Source organism: Microcaecilia unicolor, chromosome 6, assembly GCF_901765095.1.
Source record: "Microcaecilia unicolor chromosome 6, aMicUni1.1, whole genome shotgun sequence".
Classification (NCBI taxonomy): domain Eukaryota; kingdom Metazoa; phylum Chordata; class Amphibia; order Gymnophiona; family Siphonopidae; genus Microcaecilia; species Microcaecilia unicolor.
Genome location: NC_044036.1, coordinates 222,520,556 through 222,542,098, shown reverse-complemented (window position 1 = coordinate 222,542,098; position 21,543 = coordinate 222,520,556). Strand labels below are relative to the sequence as shown.

The 21,543-nt window shown below is 48.8% G+C and overlaps 1 protein-coding gene across 4 annotated transcripts in view; it reads left to right on the top strand.

The window, feature by feature from the left end:
- Nucleotides 1–21,543, top strand: part of LOC115472220 (CDK5 regulatory subunit-associated protein 2-like) — a 513,663-nt gene that overhangs the window by 105,486 nt on the left and 386,634 nt on the right. The gene's annotated exons all lie outside the window — the stretch shown is intronic.

Here is a 21,543-nt window from a genome sequence, read left to right as displayed (position 1 = left end):
ATTCAAACACGCGTGGGATAAACATAAAGGAATCCTGTTCAGAAGGAATGGATCCTATGGAGCTTAGCCGAGATTGGGTGGCAGAGCCAGCCGGTGGCGGGAGGCGAGGATAGTGCTGGGCAGACTTATACGGTCTGTGCCAGAGCCAGTGGTTGGGAGGCGGGGATAGTGCTGGGCAGACTTATACGGTCTGTGCCCTAAAGAGGACAGGTACAAAGCAAAGTAGGGTATACACAAAAAGTAGCACATATGAGTTTGTCTTGTTGGGCAGACTGGATGGACCATGCAGGTCTTTTTCTGCCGTCATTTACTATGTAATAGGTCAGTCATTGGAGTGTCTCCTGCAAAGAACTTCTAAGGATCTGCTTAGATTGCTCCTGAGTTTCTGAAAAGGAGCCAGGAGCCTTCTCATAGGACTTTTGACTGGTTTCCCATCAGATCTCTCCCCACCATAAATCTCCTCCAGAGAAGCTGTCTTTGGGTTTGTTCAGGAGATAACTAAGGGCGTCCAGTGTTCTTTATAGATGGAGGAGGAACCAAGGTAGAAATATTGGATATCCTCCAATTCCTCCCCCTCAGGAAGCTATAAGAGTTCTCATTTATACAATCCTGAAGAATTTGCAGATTAGAATGTAGGAGACTCTACCCCCCCCCCCCCCCCTCCTTTTCAGCTTATTAAGAAGGTCGACTCTGTAGAGTCCAGAAGATTCTATGATTCATGAAGTTTGGTGATCAAATCTGTTCTCTTTGCTCTTTTGCCAAGAGTTTGAAGACTGACTTGTAGGTAAGAACTTTGGAGTTTTTTTCGAAAAACAAATGCTATGCTTATGTCCCACTTAGCATCTAACCAGCTCTTCATGGGCATATACTTGCAAAATATAGTGCAATTTTGCTGACAATCCCTTGGGAGAAGGCGCATGAGCTCTGTGAGCTAGTAACCAAATTTAAACAAATTAGGAGTCTTCAACTTGTGCAGAATACTGTAATTAAGCTACCCCTTTTTTCCTGTCTAAACATTGGCTTCCAGTAGCCTATTGTATTCCTTTTTATTATCTATCAAATTTTTCACTCAGGTCTTCCTCTATTTCTTGCTAACCTCCTTGTTCCATATACACCAACAAGAATCCTTCGTTCATCCCAAAAGCTACTTCTTACAACACCCCCTCATTGTCATATATCTTGATAGCATTAGGACAGCTTGTTTCAGTGTTGTTACTCTGGAATGAACTTTTTTATTAGAACTGAGTCTTCATTTCCAAAATTTAAAACTTCTCTTAAGAAGTCCATATTTTATTGTATAATAACCTCTCTTAGAGTTGAATTTATGTATGATCATGACTTATTATAGCAATAATTCTTGTATAATCTTAGTCTGAACATGTATGCTGATGCTTTGTTGTTGTTAATCTGTTATGCTGGTTATTTGCTTTTATTTTAGCCATTTGTAATTGACTACAAAACACAATAAAAATATTGGAACAAAAAAAAAAAACTTCTCTTAAGACATTCTTTTTTTTCTCAAGCTTTTCACTCGGTTAATATTTGAATCAGTGATTACAGCTTTCTACCTTATATCTTCCCCTTTGTGATTTTATTTTTACTTTTACCTAATCATTTTTCCCTTATTGTTTACTGTTATTTTTTTAAGTTCTAGTCTTTGCTCTCTTCCCTGATTTTATTTACAATTTTAAATTGTTGTAAACCGCTTAGCTGTCTTTTTGTACTGATTTGCAGTGTATCAAATAATTAATGGAACTTGAACTTGAGTGTTGAAAATATATGGTCCATGCGACCTGTGATATTTTCAGTATGGCATCAAGAGCCTCTGTGATGGGGATTAGTGCCTGGAGACTCACTTGGATGTGGGCCTCAGTCCTCAACCCAGAAGTGAAGGAGAAGCTTGCTGACATGATGTGCCATGCAGTAGAAGGTATCTTTTTGGAAATAAGGTGCAAGAGGCTGCTACTCTCATCAAGCCATCACTCAGACACTCTTAAGACTCTCTTTAGGCCCACTCCTGACTCAGCCTCTTCTTCCAGGAGGTTTCACAGTGGAGGTCTTATTACTCTCAAAGGTGTAAGTATCCAGTCTCCCACTGCTCCCAACCTAGAAAGGGGTTTTGCTCTCGAGTCAGCCAACCGAGGGCCCAGAGATCCCAAACAGCTCCACAGTCAAAACCAGAGAATTTTTTTTTTAATTATGCGTACTACCACAGTAACGTTAATACATTATACGGTAGTGCTACGGGAGCGGGGACCACTGTTATTTTATCCTTGCAGTAATGGGGATAAAAATCTGGCCACCCCACCTCCCCAAGCCTATCTTAACTCACCCTGGTGGTCTAGTGGCCTCTTCGGGGTAGGAAAGAAGCCCACTGTTTCCTGCCCGCTGCCGCTGTTCTTCCCGATATGGGCCATCTCTTCAAAATGTCCTCCATGAGGAAGTCTAGGCAACCATTTTAAAGAAGTGACAGTATTGGGCAGAGCAGCGGCAGTAGGCTGTATTGGGTGGGCTTCTTTCCTGCCACGAAGAGGCTACTAGACCATTAGGGTGGTACTAGGCAGAGCAGCGGCCTGCCAGCCAGCCAGCAAGTAAGCCAACATGCATCCAAAATTAGGACTTAAAACAATTTATAACAAAAAATGTTATTTGCCAGTTAATTTCCTGAGTTAGAGCACAGCTCAGAGGCTTGATGTGAGCCGCTAGGCATCTGCCTATACTGTGAGCTCTGTGCGTAACTAACCCACAGCCTCTACAGCCTGCCAGCTAGACAGTTTCTACTACAAGCTCTCGGCTACAGCCTATCCTGCCTTCCCAATCTGGGTCATGAGGCAGCCCACTGTAAGCTCTTTACTGCTTGCAGTCTATATTGTCTGTCTACGGCTATTACAGTTCTTTAAGTTTCCCAGAGTTATGTGCAGATAACACTCAGACATTTAATATAGATAAAATAACTTATCTTTTTATTTGCATACTGTAACATACGTTCTCTGAGGACAAGCAGGCTGCTTGTTCTCACGACTGGGTGACGTCCGCGGCAGCCCCCACCAACCGGAAAAAGCTTCGCGGGCGGTCCGTCTTCCCGCCCATGCGTGACCGTTCCCGCCAGTTCTTTCTTTTCCACGCCTGGAGAGAGTCGTGCTATTGCCGCTCTCTCTTAGTCAGCCCCGGAAAACCGTACGCGTTCTTCGCGAATTCGTTATTTTTTGTTTCTGTTGCCGCGCGCTCCAGTTTTCTTTTTTTCCCCTTCAAAAAAAAAAAAGAGAGCACGCGCTTTATTTTCCCTCGTTTCTAGCGGGGGCGTCGCATTGCGGCCTTGTGGCCGCGCGGTCGATTATTTTTTGAGGTGGGATTTACCGCCACCATCGACGACTTTAACTTCGCCGACGCGATTTTTCCGTCGATATCCTCGAAGGTCCCGAGTGGATTTAAGAAGTGTGGTCGGTGCGGCCGGCTGATCTCGCAGACCGACACCCACGCTTGGTGCCTCCAGTGCCTCGGGCCGGAGCACAATATCAAGTCGTGTTCTTTGTGTCTTGGTCTCCGGAAACGGACTCAAGTTGCGAGGCAAGTTCTTCGGGACCGTCTTTTTGGAACTTGCGCCGGCCCCTCGACGTCGACCTCGACGGCATCGGTATCGACGGCCGGTTCTTTGGTACCGGTATCGAGGCCCGAGAAATCGGCACCGATGGCATCGACCCCAGGAGCACAGGTCCAGTCGGCCCGCCAGTCCTCCGGTGAGGGTAGGGGTGAGAGGCCGCGTGGGCAATCGGCCCCGGTCAGTCCCTCGGCCCATGGCCCTCGGGACCGAACCCTGTCTGACCCGGTTCCTCGGGACCGAAGGGGATCGACCTCCTCCTCCTCTGTTCCACCTGGCACCGATGACGGGCACCGCAAGAAATCTAAGAAGCACCGTCATCGGTCGCCTTCGGTGCTCGGTACCGGCGAGGAGTCGACGCCTAAGCGTCGGGAGGAGAGATCCCCTTCGGTTGTGGAGGTACCGACGCGTCAGGGTCCCAGCACTTCGGTGCAGTCTCCTGGACCCGAGCAGCTTCCGGCACCGACACCCCTACCGCCCCCCCCCCCCCCCCCCCCCGTCTTTCCCGGCAGCGGGCCTGGACGAGTGCCTCCGAGCCATCCTTCCGGGGATCCTGGAAGGGCTGATGCGCCAGGCTGTGCCGGCGCCGGGGGTGCTTGCGCCCTCGGCGCAGTTGACTGTGGCGCCGGCAAGCTCTAGCCCGGTGCCGAGGCCGTCGACACCGCCGCCGCTTGCGGCGCCGGTCTCGACCGCCACGCAGGTGGAGTCCCCGTCGACGTCGATGGAGGGAGCTTCGTCCCCGCCGGCGCGGGAGTCAACCGCTCGACGACACCGAGGCCTCGGTGCCTCGACGTCGAGCCGGGCCCGGTTAAGGACTCAGCTACATGAGCTTATGTCCGATACCGAGAAAGAGGCCTCGTGGGGGGAAGAGGAGGACCCCAGATATTTCTCCTCAGAGGAGTCTGCGGGTCTTCCCTCGGACCCCACGCCTTCACCAGAGAGGAAGCTCTCGCCTCCTGAGAGCCTCTCTTTTGCCTCCTTTGTAAGGGATATGTCTATTTGCATTCCCTTCCCCGTGGTCTCTGTGGATGAGCCGAGGGCTGAGATGCTCGAGGTCCTCGACTATCCATCACCACCTAGAGAGTCCTCCACGGTGCCGTTGCACAATGTCCTCAAGGAGACACTGCTTCGGAACTGGATGAGACCGCTATCTAATCCCATCATCCCCAAGAAAGCAGAGTCCCAGTACAGAATCCACTCGGACCCAGAGTTAATGCGGCCCCAATTGCCCCATGACTCGGCGGTCGTGGATTCTGCTCTCAAGAGGGCACGGAGTTCGAGGGATACCGCCTCGGCGCCCCCGGGGAGGGAGTCTCGCACTCTGGACTCGTTTGGGAGGAAGGCCTACCAATCCTCCATGCTCGTGACCCGCATCCAGTCATACCAGCTCTATACGAGCATCCACATGCGGAACAATGTGAAGCAACTGGCGGACCTGGTCGATAAGCTCCCGCCGGAGCAGTCCAGGCCTTATCAGGAGGTGGTCAGGCAGCTGAAGGCGTGCAGAAAGTTCCTGTCCAGGGGTATCTATGACACCTGTGACGTGGCATCTCGTGCTGCGGCCCAAGGTATAGTGATGCGTAGGCTCTCATGGCTGCGTGCCTCTGACCTGGACAACCGCACCCAGCAGAGACTGGCCGACGTCCCTTGCCGGGGGGATAATATTTTTGGCGAGAAGGTCGAGCAGCTGGTGGACCAACTGCATCAGCGGGAAACCGCCCTCGACAAGCTCTCCCACCGGGCGCCTTCAGCATCCACCTCAGCAGGTGGACATTTTTCCCGGGCCCGGCAGGCTGTGCCCTATTCTTTTGCAAAGCGTAGGTACACCCAGCCGGCCCGAAGGCCTCGTCAGGCACAGGGACAGCCCCAGCGCGCTCGTTCTCGTCAACAGCGTGCGCCTAAGCAGCCCCCTGCGCCTCCACAGCAAAAGCCGGGGACGGGCTTTTGACTGGATCCACGGGAACATAGCCGCCCTCAAAGTGTCCGTACCGGACGATCTGCCGGTCGGAGGGAGGTTAAAATTTTTTCACCAAAGGTGGCCTCTCATAACCTCTGACCAGTGGGTTCTCCAAATAGTGCGGTGCGGATACGCCCTGAATTTGGCCTCCCTGCCACCAAATTGTCCTCCGGGAGCTCAATCCTTCAGCTCCCATCACAAGCAGGTAATTGCAGAGGAACTCTCCGCCCTTCTCAGCGCCAATGCGGTCAAGCCCGTACCACCCGGGCAAGAAGGGCAGGGATTCTATTCCAGGTACTTCCTTGTGGAAAAGAAAACAGGGGGGATGCGTCCCATCCTAGACCTGAGAGGCCTGAACAAATTCCTGGTCAAAGAAAAGTTCAGGATGCTTTCCTTGGGCACCCTTCTGCCAATGATTCAGAAAAACGATTGGCTATGTTCCCTGGATTTAAAGGGCGCATACACTCACATCCCGATACTGCCAGCTCACAGACAGTATCTCAGATTCCGCCTGGGCGCACGGCACTTTCAGTATTGTGTGCTTCCCTTTGGGCTCGCCTCTGCCCCACGAGTGTTTACAAAGTGTCTCGTGGTGGTAGCGGCGTACCTACGCAAGCTGGGAGTGCACGTGTTCCCATATCTCGACGATTGGCTGGTCAAGAGCACCTCAGAGGCAGGAGCCCTCCGGTCTATGCAGTGCACTATTCAACTTCTGGAGCTGCTGGGGTTTGTGATAAATTACCCAAAGTCCCATCTCCAGCCAACACAGTCTCTGGAATTTATAGGAGCTCTGCTGAATACCCAGACGGCTCAGGCCTTCCTTCCTGAAGCGAGGGCCAACAACCTCCTGTCCCTGGCTTCGCAGACCAGAGCGTCTCAGCAGGTCACAGCTCGGCAGATGTTGAGACTTCTGGGTCACATGGCCTCCACAGTTCATGTGACTCCCATGGCTTGTCTTCACATGAGATCTGCTCAATGGACCCTAGCTTCCCAGTGGTTTCAAGCCACCGGGAATCTAGAAGATGTCATCCGCCTCTCCACCAGTTGCCGCACTTCACTGCTCTGGTGGACCATCCGGACCAATTTGACCCTGGGACGTCCATTCCAAATTCCGCAGCCCACGAAAGTGCTGACGACGGATGCATCTCGCCTGGGGTGGGGAGCTCATGTCGATGGGCTTCACACCCAGGGTCTGTGGTCCCTCCAGGAAAAGGATCTGCAGATCAACCTCCTGGAGCTCCGAGCGATCTGGAACGCACTGAAGGCTTTCAGAGACCGGCTGTCCCACCAAATTATTCAAATTCGGACAGACAATCAGGTTGCAATGTATTACACCAACAAGCAGGGGGGCACCGGATCTCGCCCCTTGTGTCAGGAAGCCGTCGGCATGTGGCGTTGGGCTTGCCAGTTCGGCATGCTCCTCCAAGCCACATACCTGGCAGGTGTAAACAACAGTCTGGCCGACAGACTGAGCAGAGTCATGCAACCGCACGAGTGGTCGCTTCATTCCAGAGTGGTACGCAAGATCTTCCGAGAGTGGGGCACCCCCTCGGTGGACCTTTTCGCCTCTCAGACCAACCACAAGCTGCCTCTGTTCTGTTCCAGACTACAGGCCCACGGCAGACTGGCGTCGGATGCCTTTCTCCTCCATTGGGGGACTGGCCTCCTGTATGCTTATCCTCCCATACCTTTGGTGGGGAAGACCTTACTGAAGCTCAAGCAAGACCACGGCACCATGATTCTGATAGCGCCCTTTTGGCCCCGTCAGATCTGGTTCCCTCTTCTTCTGGAGTTGTCCTCAGAAGAACCGTGGAGATTGGAGTGTTTTCCGATTCTCATCTCGCAGAACGACGGAGCGTTGCTGCACCCCAACCTTCAGTCCCTGGCTCTCACGGCCTGGATGTTGAGGGCGTAGACTTCACTGCGTTGGGTCTGTCTGAGGGTGTCTCCCGTGTGTTGCTTGCCTCTAGGAAGGATTCCACTAAAAAGAGTTCCTTTTTCAAGTGGAGGAGGTTTGTCGTTTGGTGTGAGAGCAAGGCCCTAGAACCTCGTTCTTGCCCTGCACAGAACCTGCTTGAATACCTTCTGCACTTATCAGAGTCTGGCCTCAAGACCAACTCAGTAAGGAATCACCTTAGTGCGATTAGTGCTTACCATTATCGTGTGGAAGGTAAAGCCATCTCTGGAGAGCCTTTAGTAGTTCGATTCATGAGAGGCTTGCTCTTGTCAAAGCCCCCTATCAAGCCTCCTACAGTGTCATGGGATCTCAACGTCGTCCTCACCCAGCTGATGAAACCTCCTTTTGAGCCACTGAATACCTGCCATCTGAAGTACTTGACCTGGAAGGTCATTTTCTTGGTGGCAATTACTTCAGCTCGTAGAGTCAGTGAGCTTCAAGCCCTAGTAGCTCATGCTCCATATACCAAATTTCATCACAACAGAGTAGTGCTCCGCACCCACCCAAAGTTCCTGCCGAAGGTGGTGTCGGAGTTCCATCTTAACCAGTCAATTGTCTTGCCAACATTCTTCCCCAGGCCGCATACCCGCCCTGCTGAACGTCAGTTGCACACATTGGACTGCAAGAGAGCATTGGCCTTCTACTTGGAGCAGACACAGCCCCACAGACAGTCCGCCCAATTGTTTGTTTCTTTCGACCCTAACAGGCTAGGGGTCGCTGTCGGAAACGCACCATCTCCAATTGGCTAACAGATTGCATTTCCTTCACTTATGCCCAGGCTGGGCTGGCTCTTGAGGGTCATGTCACGGCTCATAGTGTCAGAGCCATGGCAGCGTCGGTGGCTCACTTGAAGTCAGCCACTATTGAAGAGATTTGCAAGGCTGCGACGTGGTCATCTGTCCACACAGTCACATCACATTACTGCCTCCAGCAGGATACCCGACGCGACAGTCGGTTCGGGCAGTCGGTGCTGCAGAATCTGTTTGGGGTGTAAATCCAACTCCACCCTCCAGGACCCGATTTTATTCTGGTCAGGCTGCACTCTCAGTTAGTTGTTCTTCGTAGGTCAATTTTCTGTTGTACCCTCGCCGTTGCGAGGTTCAATTGACCTGGGTTCTTGTTTTGAGTGAGCCTGAGAGCTAGGGATACCCCAGTCGTGAGAACAAGCAGCCTGCTTGTCCTCGGAGAAAGTGAATGATACATACCTGTAGCAGGTGTTCTCCGAGGACAGCAGGCTGATTGTTCTCACCTACCCTCCCTCCTCCCCTTTGGAGTTGCGTTTTCATCTTTTGCTTGTCATTAAACTGGCGGGAACGGTCGCGCACGGGCGGGAAGACGGCCGCGCATGCGCGGTGGGCGTGCCCTGCGTGCGGACCGCCCGCGAAGCTTTTCCCGGTTGGTGGGGGCTGCCGCGGACGTCACCCAGTCGTGAGAACAATCAGCCTGCTGTCCTTGGAGAACACCTGCTACAGGTATGTATCATTCACTTGGAGGGGCATAATCGAACACGAACGCCCATCTCCATGGGCGTCTATGTCCGAAAACGGACAGGACAGACCTTATTATCGAAAAAGATGGGCGTCCATCTTTTGTTTCGAAAATATGGTTTGGACGGACCAAATGCCATGGATTTGGTCCCTTCTGAGATGGGCGTTTTTTTTTTTGTTTTGTTTTGTTTTGTTTTTTTGCGATAATGGAAACTAAAAACGCCCAGCTCAGAAACGTCCCAATCCAAGCCATTTGGTCGTGGGAGGGACAAATGTACAACACTACCATAGCTCTTAGGGGTGAAGGGGCAACTACATGTGGGTACAGTGGGTTTTAGAGGCCTCCCATTTACCACCACAAGTGTTACGGTTGGGGGGGGGGGGGATGGGCCTGGGTCTGCCTGCCTGAAGTGCACTGCAGTACCCACTAAAAGTTCTCCAGGGACAGGACTTGTTGCTGCTGTATAACCTTGGCATAGCAGTTGACACCTGAAGATTAATCTTGCTGAAAGCGCCCTTTATTTGAATAAGCACCTTTACTCACAGTTAACTGCAGATCAGAGGTTGTACCCCACTGGCAACGAGTCTCACTGGTACTGAGATTAGCAGTAGGTCAGAGCTGGCAGAATGGTGTACAATGCCCTCTTTCAGCAACATTCAAGGTAAGAACTAAGTGCTGTAACGTGGCTAACACATGACTGGGATCTAAACTGGCTAACAAAAATGGCCACTAGCTACCGGAAACAAAACAGGGCACACTCTGACCGAGTAAGCAGAGGGAAAAGCACCATGGGAGTAGAGCCTACCAACTACCAACATCGTGAGAATTTAACACAAGCTAATGGAATCACGGAGCCCAATACCCTACACCCACCACAATGCATTGCTGATGTGACTCTGCAGTGCCCTTAACAGAAAAGGTGTCACACTCACCCGAGACCCACATCAGAAACAGGGAAAGGCTGACTTTCACTTTCTGTATCCAAATGGATGAAAAAAAAAAAAAAGTGGATACAGAAAGTGAAAGTGCCTTGGTGCTTTTTAGCTTTTACTATATGAGACGTGGGGTAAGGAATAATATATTGTAGAGGAATATATTCGAGTTATTCCCCAAGTTTTCCACGTCATCACTGTGACCCCTGACGCAGGTGCTAGTCACCGAAACACGGCCCGTGTTGGGCCTTTTTGTCAAGGCTCATTCATTAAAGAATTGTGTTCCATTTTTAAAGGCCCGTGGTGCTGTTTTTTTTGTTTTGACTGTTTTCATCTTCACCACCCGCAGGAGGGCATTCCAAGTATCAACCACTCTCTCCGTGAAAAAATACTTCCTGACATTTTTCTTGAGTCTGCCCCCCTTCAATCTCATATTATGTCCTCTAGTTCTACCGCCTTCCCATCTCCTGCAAAGGTTGGTTTGCGGATTAATACCGTTCAAATATTTGAACGTCTGCATCATATCACCCCTGTTTCTCCCTTCCTCCAGGGTATACATGTTCAGGTCAGCAAGTCTCTCCTCATACGTCTTCTAATGCAAATCCCATACCATTCTCATAGCTTTTCTTTGCACCGCTTTAATTCTTTTTACATCCTTAGCAAGGTACGGCCTCCAAAACTGAACACAATACTCCAGGTGGGGCCTCACCAACGACTTATACAGGGACATTAAAACCTCTTTTCTTCTTCTGTTCACACCTCTCTCTATACAGCCTAGCAACCTTCTGGCTACGGCCACCGTCTTGTCACACTGTTTCGTCGCCTTCAGATCCTCAGATACTATCACCCCAAGATCCCTTTCCCTGTCCATACCTATCAGACTTTCCCCGCCTAACACATATGTCTCCTGTGGATTTCTACTCCCTAAGTGCATCACTTTGCATTTCTTCGCATTGAATTTTAATTGCCAAACCTTAAACCATTCTTCTAGCTTCCGCAGATCCTTTTTCATGTTTTTCACTCCCTCCCTGGTGTCCACTCTGTTGCAAATCTTAATATCGTCCGCAAAAAGGCAAACTTTACCTTCTAACCCTTCGGCAATGTCACTCACAAATATATTGAACAGAATTGGCCCCAGCGCCGATCCCTGAGGCACTCCACTACTCACCTTCCCCTTCGAGCGAATTCCATTAACCACCACCCTCTGGTTTCTGTCCGTCAACCAGTTCCTAATCCAGTTCACCACTTCAGGACCTATCTTCAGCCTGTCCAGTTTATTCAAGAGCCTCCTGTGGGGAACCGTGTCAAAAGCTTTGCTGAAATCTAAGTAGATTACGTCCATAGCATGTCCTTGATTCAATTCTCCAGTCACCCAGTCAAAGAATTCAATGAGATTTGTTTGACACGATTTCCCTTTGGTAAAACCATGTTGTTTCGGATCTTGCAAGTTATTGGCTTCCAAGAAATTCACTCTCCTGTCCTTCAGCATCGCTTCCATTACATTTCCAATAACTGAAATGAGGCTTACCGGCCTGTAGTTTCCAGCTTCTTCCCTATCACCACTTTTGTGAAGAGGGACCACATCCGCCGTTCTCCAATCGCACAGAACCTCTCCCGTCTCCAAGGATTTATTAAACAAATCTTTAAGAGGACCCGCCAGAACCTCTCTGATCTCCCTCAATATCCTGGGGTGGATCCCATCCGGTCCCATGGCTTTGTCCACCTTTCGGTTTCCTAGTTGTTCATACACACTCTCTTCCGTGAACGATGCTAAATCCACTCCACTCTCATATGTGCTTTTGTCAGTCCATCGTGGTCCTTCTCCAGGATTTTCTTCAGTGAAAACAGAACAAAAGTATCTATTTAGCAAATTAGCCTTTTCTTCATCATTATCTACATAGCGGTTCGCAGCATCTTTCAGTCTCACAATTCCCTTTTTAGTCGTTTTCCTTTCACTAATATACCTGAAGAAATTTTTGTCACCCCTCCTTACCTTTCTAGCCATTTGTTCTTCCACTTGCGCTTTTGCCGGACGTATCTCTCTCTTGGCTTCCTTCAGTTTCATCCGGTATTCCTCTCCATGTTCCTCTTTTTGAGTTTTTGTGTATTTCTGGAACGCCAACTCTTTAGCCTTTATTTTCTCAGCCACTTGTTTGGAGAACCATATCGGTTTCCTTTTTCTCTTGCTTTTATTTACTCTCCCCCGCTGCGGATCGCTTTTCAAAATGGCCGCCAAAGTCTCGCGAGGCCGCCTCTGGAAGTCTTGGCGGCCATTTTTAAAGCGCGAACCGGCAGCAGGGGAGAGTCGATGCACAGGTGAGGGACCGGATCCAGACGGAGGGAGGAAGGAAGGAGACTGGAGAGCCGGCTCGCACTTTTCAACAACCGGCTCGCAAGTCGGTGCAAAATTTAACAACCGGCTCTTGCGAGCCAGTGCAAGCCGGCTCCAGCACACCACTGCTTATTTCTGATCTGAAGAAGAACGGTTACCTTTGAAAGCTAATCAAATAATGTATTGTTAGTCCAATAAAAGAGGTATCTTATTTTCTTTTCTCTGTTTTTGTTTTATTTCTGTTTCTTACATTTAAAGGTGGACTAACATGGCTACCACATCACTTTACAATAGATATATATTTAGGCTACTGACCGCAGGTCCTGGGACAACCAGTCCTTCATAGGCAAAAACCAAACTAACTAAACCTGAGCCATAAGAGGAAAAGTCCTGAATCTCACTTTGTGGTCCATAGGTTCGGAGTCCAAATGGGGTGATGAATTGGCTCCTCCCTATTTCAGGTTCTAGCAGAGTTCACCTGGGAGCCTCAATCAGGTAGTCCAAAGACCCTGCTGTGTGAGCAGCCAGTTACACAGTCCTTGGGGAAGCCAAGCTTCTCAACTTGACCTTGTGCAATGCTCAGCAGAGACAGTTCTCAGGTGTTTAGGCAAATCTGTCTCTAGCTCCTGAGAGATATGAAGATACCATGAATTCTTCTTCTCTTCTGTCTGTCTGTCTGTCTCTCTCTCTCTCATAAGACATAAGCATCGCCATGCTAGAACAGACCAAAGGTCCATCGAGCCCAGCACCCTGTCTTCAACAGCAGCCAAAAGAAGAAGCATTTTGTCCCGCCCATCCCAGAAATAGTGGATTATTCAATAACGTTCTTTCCTTGTCACTTGCAGCAGATGAATCCAGGAACTAGTGGGTTAAGCCCTCCTACCAGCAGGTGGCGATAGAGATAAACAAACTAAAGGCAGTGATGCCAGACAGCCAGCTCCTTCCTCTGTTAGTATGTCTCTGCCTCAACTTTTTCTCCAGCTCCTGAGCCCAAGGCCTCTGAGGGTGCTCCTGGGCCGGTGGCCAGTTTGAGCCGGGTTTGGCGGACTGGTGGTGTCCCCTTTGGCAGCGCAGTTGCTGGATCCCTGCTACACCTCAAAATTCCCTCTGAACAGGCTTTTGCTGTTCCTTTCCTGTTTGTTTCTGCCTCCTCACTAAAAAAAAAAAAAGAGAGAACCATAGAATTTGTTTAAAAGAGAAACAGAGAAGCACAGGGAAATGTGTTTTTGCTGAGAGCAGGTTTGTGTTACTGCTGTCCGAGTCTGCTTGCTTGTCTGAGCCTGCCTCGAAGTGGAGTTGGAGAGTTTTGTTTTCTTTGGCTCAGCTGTTAGTTCCCGTGCTTTTCCGGTCTGGGATAAGTCCTGCTGGGTTCCTGTTCAAGTGTGGGCGATGGCAGCAGAGGCAGTAAAACGCTGTTCCCGATGCGAGAAACGGCATTCGGCGGCGGGCCTTTGCAGCGTGGAGTGTGCTGATTTGGCGGGACTCGACGGAGCGGTGGCCCCCCCCCCCCCAAGAGTGTGCTTTCTCGCCTGGAGCCTGGCGATTCTTGTGCCACTTTGTGATCGGTCGCGGAGCCGGCTCCGGTAGCGGTTTTGGGCAAAGCTTCTTCTCCGCTGGTAGGGGAGTCAGGGGGGCCGTCAGACACTGTGGGCGGTCGTGCAGGTGCCATGGCTGCGACCTCCCCCGTTGCAGGGGAGGGGTTTTCGCCAGAGTTTATTTTGCTACTCCATCAGGCATTTTTGTTGAAAAGGGCCTTGCCCCCCCTTCACGTGGCTGCGACAGCTTCGGCCTTTGATCCTCTCAGGGAGTCTGGGGGTAACCAAGAGATTTTGGGGGTTTCCCTAGAGGATTTCTCCTCCTTTAAAAAGCCTAGGCTTTCTTTGGGGTCTGAGGAAAGGTCCTGTATACGGTCGCCTGCAGCTTCCTCCGTGGTGGCTCTCTCGGAGTAGACGACATGGAGGACGGTGTCCTCACTGACCAACCGGAGGACTCTTCTGCCGTGAGGATTTTCCATAAGGAGGAGTTGTCCTCCTTTATCTCTGAAGCGCTGGAAGCCCTGAATATAGAGAACCCTGAGGTTGCGGCTTCTCAGGCGGTCAACCCCAAGATGGCTAGTACCAGACAACCTTCTAAGGCCTTTCTGGTACATGAATCTATTGAACAGTTGATCTTGGCTCAGTGGGCGGATCCGGATGGGGGTCTGAAAGTGGCCAGGGCTATGGCCCGGCTGTATCTGGTTTCAGCGGACCATTTAGAGCAGTTTGCTCTGCCTAGGGTGGATGCCCTGGTGACAGCGGTCACTAAGAAGACTATTCCAGTGGAAGGTGGTGTGGCACTCAAGGATATGCAAGACAGACGGCTAGAGGCCTCTTTAAAACGTGCCTTTGAGGTGGCCGCTTTGACACTTCAAGCTTCGGTTTGTACTTCTTATGCGGCTAGAGCTTGTCTCAGTTGGCTATCATGGATTCGATTTCGGAGTCTGATATGCCAGGAACTCCTCAGATGTCGCTGATGGATATTGGGCTGGCGTACTTGGCGGATGCCTTGTATGATTTGGCCTAGTGGTTAGGGTGGTGGACTTTGGTCCTGGGGAACTGAGGAACTGAGTTCAATTCCCACTCTGGGCAAGTCACTTAACCTTCCATTGCCCCAGGTACAAATAAGTACCTGTATACAATATGTAGGCCACATTGAGCCTGCCATGAGTGGGAAAGCGCGGGGTACAAATGTAACAAAAAAAAACTCATGGCTTTGACAGTTTCCTCTCGGCGTCTTCTGTGGCTCCGTCATTTGGCCGCAGATATGGCCTCTAAGCAACAGCTCATTAAATTGCCTTTCTGAGGAAAATTGCTTTTTGGGGAAGACCTAGGCAGTTCGTGTATTCTGGGGAAAACACCACGACGGTGGCCTACATCAGTCGGCAGGGGGGCACTCTCAGTCTTCCCTTGACAGTGGAAGTGTCTTGTCTTCTAGTATGGGCGGAAGCGCATGTTCAGAGTCTGTCGGCAGCGCACATTGCGGGTCAAGACAATGTTCAAGCGGATTTTCTCAGCCGGACTCTTTTGGACGCAGCAGAATGGATGCTGTCAGACTCAGCTGATCTGTCAACGTTGAGGAAGACCAGTAATGGATCTCATGGCCATGGCTTGCAATGCCAAAGTTCCCCAGTTCTTCAGCTGCAAACGGCAGCCAGGAACCCGCAGTATTTGGACGCTCTTCTCTAGCCACGGCCGGAACAACACCTACTGTATATTTTTTTCTCCTCTGATACGGAGAGTTCTTTGCCGCATAGGGCGGCATTGTGGGCCGGTCATTCTAGTGGCCCCAGACTGGCCCCGACGGCTGTGGTATGTGGATCTCGTTCGAGCACTCTCAGAGTCACCATTGCGACTTCTGGTGACTCTCGATGTGCTGCATCAAGGGCCAGTTCAGATGGAAAATCCCTCCCGCTTTGGTCTTACGGCCTGGCTATTGAGAGGCGGCAGCTGAGGAGGAAGGGATTTTCAGGACCAGTCATTGCCAATCTATTGGGGGTACGGAAGCAGTCTACTTCAGCAGCGTACGCGAAAGCTTTCTCGGTGTGGTGTGCTTTATGTGCTGAATTGCCTTTTCGGGCGGACTTTCCGGTTATTCTGGAGTTCCTTCAGGATGGTCTTCAAAAGGAATTGGCATATAATTCCCTTCGAGTGCAGGTGGCCGCGCTAGCTTGTTTTAGGAGCAAACTGGACGGTTCCTCTTTAGCAGCTCACTCTGATGTGGTCCATTTCCTATACGGGGCTCTTCGGCTTTGGCCTGCTCTGCGGCAGCCGTGCCTAGCGTGGCATTTGAATGTGGTACTGCGAGCCCTCCAGGCCCCACTGTTTGAGCTGTTGAATAAGATTTCTGAGAAGGATCTAACACTTAAGACAGTGTTTTTGGTGACCATTGCTTCGGCTAGGAGGATTTCTGAAATTCAGGCTTTGTCTTCCAGAGATCCTTTTTTGCAGTTTTCTGAAGCAGGGGTGTCGATCCGGACGGTGCTGTCGTTTCTACCTAAAGTGGTTTTGGCTTTCCATGTCAATCAGGCACTTTATCTTCTGTCTTTTCGAAGAGAGGATTATCTGGGGGAGTTTGCCTCGCTACGTTTCCTGGACGTGCAGAGAGCCTTGTTTCGGTACTTGCAGATCTCTAACGAGTTTCGACGCTCGGATCATCTCTTTGTGCTGTTGTCAGGATCGAAAAAAGGCGAGGCGGCTTCTAAGGCTTCCATTGCTTGCTGGATTAAGGAGGCCATTGTGCGGCGTATCTGCTACAAGGGCGGGTGTCTCCAGTGACCCTGAAGGCGCATTCTACTCGGGCACAGGCGGCTTCTTGGACGGAGGCGGAGGCCTTATCTCTGGAAGAGATTTGTCGGGCGGCTACTTGGGCGTCCCGTCATACTTTTGCGAAGCATTACAGGTTACATGTGTCTGCTCGGGAGGATGCGAGTTTTGGGGCGGGAGAGTTGGCGCAGGGAGTGTTGGCTTCCCACCCTACTTAAGGAATGCTTTGGTACATCCCACTAGTTCCTGGCTTTATCTGCTGCAAGTGACAAGGTAAAATTATGTCTTACCTGATAATTTTCTTTCCTTTAACGCAGCAGATGAATCCAGGATCCCTCCCTAGTTCAGCCGACGTTTTTTCATTTTCCGCGCAGTGTGGCTATTTTTTTCTTCCAGGTTCTCTTTTGCAGAGTTCAGACAAATATGGAAACATGGAAAGGATTCCAATTTCTGGATCACGTTGCAGTTATTTCGAAGTTCTTATTTGGTTCTCTGTTTTTCATAGTGAGTATGGTTTCTGGTTGTTATTGATTTCATATTTTTGGCCTTGGCTAACTGAGGAAGGAGCTGGCCGTCTGTGACTCACTGCCTTTAGTTTGTTTATCTCTATCTCCACCTGCTGGTAACCGGGATTAACCCCACTAGTTCCTGGATTCATCTGCTGCGTTAAAGGAAAGAAAATTATCAGGTAAGACATAATTTTACCATGTCCTTTTCCTCCAGGAAGCTGTCTAACCTTTTTTTAAACTCCGCTAAGCCAACCGCCCTAACCACCTTATCCAGCAACGAATTCCAGAGACGCGTTGAGTGAAGAAAAACTTCCTCCAATTCGTTTTAAATTTAATACACTGCAGCTTCATTGCATGCCCCCTTGTCCTAGTATTTTTGGAAAGCGTAAGCAGACGGTCTATATCAACCCATTCCATTCCACTCATTATCTTATAGACCTCTATCATATCTCCCCTCAGCAGCCTTTTCTCCAAGCTGAAGAGCCCCAGCCTCTTCAGCCTTTCCTCATAGGGAAGTCGTCCCATCCCCAGAATCATCTTTGTTGTCCTTCTCTACACCTTTTCCAATTCTGCTATATCTTTTTTGAGGTGCGGCGACCAGAATTGAACACAATACTCGAGGTGTGGTTGCACCATGGAGCGATACAATGGCATAATAATATCCTCATTTTTGTTTTCCAACCCTTTCCTAATAATGCCTAACATTCTATTTGCTTTCCTAGCCGTAGCAGCACATTGAACAGAAGATTTCAACGTAACATCAATGATGACATCTAGATCCCTTTCTTGGTCCGTGACTCCTAACGCGGAACCTTGCATGACGTAGTTATAGTTTGGGTTCCTCTTTCCCACATGCATCACTTTGCACTTGCTCACATTAAATGTCATCTACCATTTAGACACCCAGTCTCGTAAGGTCCTCTTGTAATTTTTCACAATCCTCCCGTGATTTAACGACTTTGTCATCAGCAAATTTAATTACCTCACTAGTTACTCCTATCTCTAGGTCATTTATAAATATGTTAAAAAGCAGCAGTCCCAGCACAGACCCCTGGGGAACCCCACTAACTACCCTTCTCCAGTGAGGATACTGACCATTTAACCCTACTCTGTTTTCTATCTATTAACCAATTTTTAATCCACAATAGAACCCTACCTCCTGTCCCATGACTCTCCAATTTCCAAAGGAGAGTCTTTCATGAGGTGATTTGTCAAACGCCTTCTGAAAATCCAGATACACAATATCAACTGGCTAACCTTTATTCACATGTTTATTCACCCCTTTAAAGAAATGTAGTAGATTGGTGAGGCAAGACTTCCCTTCACTAAATCCATGTTGACTTTGTCCCATTAGTCCATGCTTTTGCATGTGCTCTGTAATTTTGCTCTTTATAATAGTCTCTACCATTTTGTGCGGCACCGACATCAGACTCACCGGTCTGTAATTTCCCGGATCTCCTCTGGAACCTTTTTTAAATATCAGTGTTATATTGGCCACCCTCCAATCTTCCAGTACCACGCTTGATTTTAAAGATAAATTACATATCTCTAACAGTAGCTCTGCCAGCTCATTTTTTTAGTTCTGTCAATACCCTTGGATGAATACCATCTGGTCCGGGAGATTTGCTACTTTTCCGTTTGCCGAACTGCCCCATTACGTCTTCCAGGTTTACAGATATTTCATTACGTTTCTCTGACTCGTCAGCCTCGAATACCTTGTCCGGCACCTGTATCCCACCCAAATCTTCCTCTGTGAAGACCGAAGCGAAGTACTCATTTAATTTTTCTGCTATTTCTTTGTCTTCCCTGATCGCCCCTTTTACACCCGGTCATCCAGCGAGCCAATTTTGCTGGCTTCCTGCTTTTAATATATCTAAAAAAAAGTTTTACTATCAGTTTTCGCCTCTAACGCTATCTTTCTTTCAAAATCCCTCTTAACCTTTCTTATCGGCGCTTTGCATCTGACTTGACATTCCTTATGCCGCTTCTTATTTTCTTCAGTCGGTTCCTTCTTCCATTTTCTGAAGGTTTTCTTGTTAGCTCCAATAGCCTCCTTTACTTCATTTTTAACCATGCCAACTGTCATTTTGTCTTCCATCCTCCTTTTCTGATAAGTGGAATATGTTTGGCCTGGGCCTCCAGGACGGTGGTTTTGAACAGCATCCACGCCTGTTGTAGGTTTCTTACCGTTCTTCTCATTTTATCATAGCTTCCTTTTTTTAAAGTTAAACTCTAACATATTTGACTTGCTATGTTTACCTCTTTGAAAGCAAATTTCAAAAGCCGATCATGTTATGATCACTGTTGTCAAGCAGCCCCCGGATCACAACCTCCCGTACCAGATCATGCGCTCCACAAATGACTAAGTCTAGAATTTTTCCTTCTCTCGTCAGCTCCTGTACCAGCTGCTCCATAAAGCTGTCTTTGATTTCATCAAGGAAGTTTACCTCCCTAGCGTGCCCTGATGTTACATTAACCCAGTCTATATGGGGGTAATTAAAAACACCCATTATTATTGCGTTGCCTATTTTATTAGTGTTTGTCCGCGCATCCTGGGCGGACGGTAGTATACCCCTATCACCGTCCTTTTCCCCTTAACACTTGGAATTTCGATCCACAATGATTCCGTCTTTTGTTTCCTACAGAATTCGCGCAACTGTCTGGGTCCAGGTGACCAACATAGACCAGGTCATATACATTCATGACAATGAGGGGGTCTTGAGTACATACAGCAACATCAGTCAGTACCAAACTCCCCTCCATGGTTCACAGATGTTCCCAGAAACTCTGTCCAAGAAGGGTACACTCTTACACACCTTCCCAGGAGATAATTGGAAGGCTAGTGCACATAAACAACATGCCCTTGAAGTCACCAGCCCAGCTTTGCCAAGAAGTAGTTTTCCTTTGTAGAAAGCTGGGTCATATTGTATTGAGGCCTCAGGCTATAGAGTCCATATTGAAAAAGGTGTGAGCAAAAATTAAATAAATAAATGTTCGTTCAGCAAAGGTAAGACAGCAGGAAAGACCCTTACAGTGTGTGCATGTGTGGTAGAATGTTCCCCAAAACTTGTAGAGCTGGAGAACTGTTCCTGTGCTGGGCTGTATCAGATGATTTCACACACATGTCCTTGAAAAACACCTGCTGTGGGTAAGTGATTGTTTTTGTTTCATAAAATACACACATGCCATTTGTCATTTATTTTTCCAGGTTTGATACTTTAGTGCAGTCCCAAGCTCAGGAACTCTCTTTTCAACATCAGCAAATGAAAGAAAGTTTCAGGATTTGTATGATGTATCGCCAGCACATGATGGATCTTATTAAAGCCTTTGAGGAGTTGCTGCAGGCTAGTGACGTTGATTACTGTGTCGCTCAGGGCTTCCGTGAGCAGTTAAATCAAAGTCTACACATGCTCTCGACACTTGAAGAGAAAATTCAAAATGGTAAATTAGCACTAGCTGACAGAAAGCATGCAAACCCTTTTTCTTAGTTGAATTAATAATTTCAATTTTAGGTAATTTAGAGTAAATTGCATTTTATAGAGAAAATCTTGCCAGTACAGCCTTCTTTTATTATAAAGCACCTAGGATGGTGAGCCAATAGCAATTCTAGGTTGACAGATAAGCACCACTACCTGTATGTATTCAGTGTGCTCCTCCACTGTTTCAAGTGGGTGCAATTCTTTTCCCAGTTTGTAACAATTACTATATTTCACATTCTTCAAGGACAAGCAGACCAGAATTCTCACAATTGGGTAACACGATCCCGCGTTGCCTGGTCCGGAGCTTCTAACAAGCTTAAACAGAGATTTGTGGAGCGTGAGAGTTACTCTACCACACATGTATGAGTGCCTTCCTGCCCACCACGAGAGCGCGGTTACCATAGTTATTTTTCTGCTGCAGTGAGGAGAAGCTGCTTTTGTGTCATCTCTTCACTTCTGGTCTGAAAAAGAGCTTTTTTTGTGCCTTTTGGCTTATTTTTTCTTGCCTTATTTTGGTGTGCCCATGCTCGGGTCTCCCTATTTCCCTCCTGTATATTCTTAGTTTCAATTTTTTCCAATTTTTAAAATTTCCTTTATTTTCAGCATTTTTAGGCCGTGTTTAGTCCTTGACTTCAGCCAGATTTTCTGGTGCCCTGCCCCTTTTTTCAGGCAACATCGTTTTGTTTGATTTGGTTGCAGAGGTTTTTCCATCCATGTCCACTCGAGTCCCAATGGCTTCAAACGCTGTACCCAGTGTAATCAGACCATCTCTGGCAAGAACACCTATTCTTAGTGACTTCAGTGTTTAGGGCCTGACCATAGCCCTGCTGTGTCCTCTGTCTTTGGATGAAGAAGCGGACCCAGGTTGTCAGAGAGTCTCAACGGAAGATGATTTTTTGAGCCAGGTCTGATTTCTCGTCAGCAACTTTGAGGTCTGCATCGGGAGCATAGATCCACATGGCTGCTACTGGGCCTCCACTTGTCTTGATT